This window comes from Hippocampus comes, unplaced genomic scaffold (genome assembly GCF_001891065.2).
Source record: "Hippocampus comes isolate QL1 unplaced genomic scaffold, H_comes_QL1_v1.1 scaffold7, whole genome shotgun sequence".
Classification (NCBI taxonomy): domain Eukaryota; kingdom Metazoa; phylum Chordata; class Actinopteri; order Syngnathiformes; family Syngnathidae; genus Hippocampus; species Hippocampus comes.
Window position 1 is genome coordinate 3,256,391 of NW_017842060.1, and position 1,889 is coordinate 3,258,279.

Consider the following 1,889-nt stretch of genomic DNA (forward strand, 5'->3'; position numbering starts at 1 on the left):
GAGAATGAACATTTGAATGAAATTTAGGATATTTTCTATTGTTGTCAAATTTTACCCAAACAGTATAGTTACAAAGATTATGTAAAGTACTTGGTTACTTTACACCACCACTGGTTGTAGGCCACGTTTACAGCCTTCAATATGAGTACAAGTAATGAAATCGGTGTTAAAGACCACCACAACTGGGAATCCCCCCCCCCTCCCTCCCAAAAAAAGCGACAATTTCTACACTCTGCCTTGATCCTTGCTCTCCGCGTGCGCCCGATTCACCACACAAACAAATGCTTTACATTCCAACCGCTAACAAGGATGCAATCGAAATGTATATATATTTTGACTGGAGAGTTTGCCAGCGTCAACGCGCACACTCCATGAAAGCAGACGTACTGCATAATTCACGCGCGACAGCGAAAGACTACAGCGCGTCGGATGAATAAAGTATAATGCTAAATATTTGACAGAATGCTAATAATTGCAGAAAGAATTCATTAGCATCCGCCAGGCATCCTTATGAATAATGGACCTCGAGGAGTGCGGGAACATCACACCGGATCTTCCCATATGGGCCTGATACCTGATCACTTCATTCATGGCGCTGCTGCTCTGCATGGGCACCATGTGAAGGGCAAAAGCGCCATCTGGTGGCGAGGAGGAAGGCTAAATTTGGGGGAGTGGGATCCAATGGTGCCACCAAAAGGGGATTCCGGAATAACCTGTTTCATGAATGGAAATGACAAAATTCCGGGGACGACAAGTGGAATGTGTCATCCTTCGACAATTATGAGGTAAAAGGTTGCTTTTATTGCAGGTAGTTATTTTGTCTGTTCGTTTTTTAGTGAGCAGAAGTATGCCAAATCTCTAGAACTGATTTTCATGTCGTTTTGTTGAAGGGTGGCCCATCGGCAAAAGAAAATCTCTGGAAATATTCAAAATGGATTCGATTTGGAGAATGGAGAAGCGTGTTTGCTAGTTGGGTAGTTAGTTAGTTGGCTAGCTAGCTAGTTCGGTAGCTAGTTCACAAAAGGTTTATTTTGTTAATTGATTTAGGGGGCGGGGAGTTGTTAGTTTCAAGTTTTGTGGGAAAGAGTTTTTTAGTTTTAGTGTAATCCTGCCAACTAACTGACTGACTGACTGAGTGACTGATTGAATCACTGATTGTCGACAAACATGCAATTTAATTTTTTTTTCATCTCTTCACTTTTTTTATTATGCTAGTTCATCGGTTTAACCAGCTAACTAACTTCATTTCTGTGGAAATCGGAGATCAATCAGATCGAGATCAAGTTGATTTTCACTTTTCACCATTATAGTCCGTAGGCACTGCGGCCAAGTGGGGAAGTGACCCAGTCGGGGGAGATGTTACTGCGAGCTAGTGGACTGGAGTGGAACACTATAAACAAGTCAAGATTTTAAATAACATGAGAAAGAAAGAATGGGCAACGAGCATGCAAGCTCATTTGTTTTCATCATCCATCGCTTTTTTTTTTTTGTCTTGTAAGCAAATGTACTGGTCGCCCGCTGTGTCCTCACTAATTGGAACTGCCAGGTGTCCCTGGGCTGGCTTGGAAGAAGAAGAAGAAGAAGGTAAGAGTGTGAAGCAGGTGAGCAAGAAGCATCTCTTTTATCCATAATTCGTTCGTTGTCTTTCACTCAGCATATCAGCAAACAATGGCGTGATCAGAAGTGTGTGTTGGAACGTGTGTATGTGCACGGTATTTAGTGTGGGGTGGGTTCCAATGCAACATGACAAAAGTCTCACTTTGATAGCACCGATACGTTCCCCGCTTCCTGCTTAGGAGGTGAATGCCACTGATGAGATGGAATGAGGAAGTAGACAAGCGGCTTTCAGGCGCTAGCAGGAGACAAAATGACGAATAAAGACAACTTGG

The 1,889-nt window shown here is 42.9% G+C and overlaps 1 long non-coding RNA gene across 2 annotated transcripts; it reads left to right on the forward strand.

The window, feature by feature from the left end:
- The first annotated feature begins 576 nt into the window (after nucleotides 1–576).
- On the forward strand, nucleotides 577–1,889 carry LOC109511088 (uncharacterized). 2 transcript variants are annotated; one of them, XR_002167240.1, is made up of 3 exons: nucleotides 577–785; nucleotides 1,318–1,601; nucleotides 1,797–1,889. It is a non-coding gene; the product is annotated as an uncharacterized LOC109511088 (long non-coding RNA). The 2 variants fall into 2 exon arrangements; XR_002167241.1 differs by having other exon boundaries at nucleotides 1,547–1,601.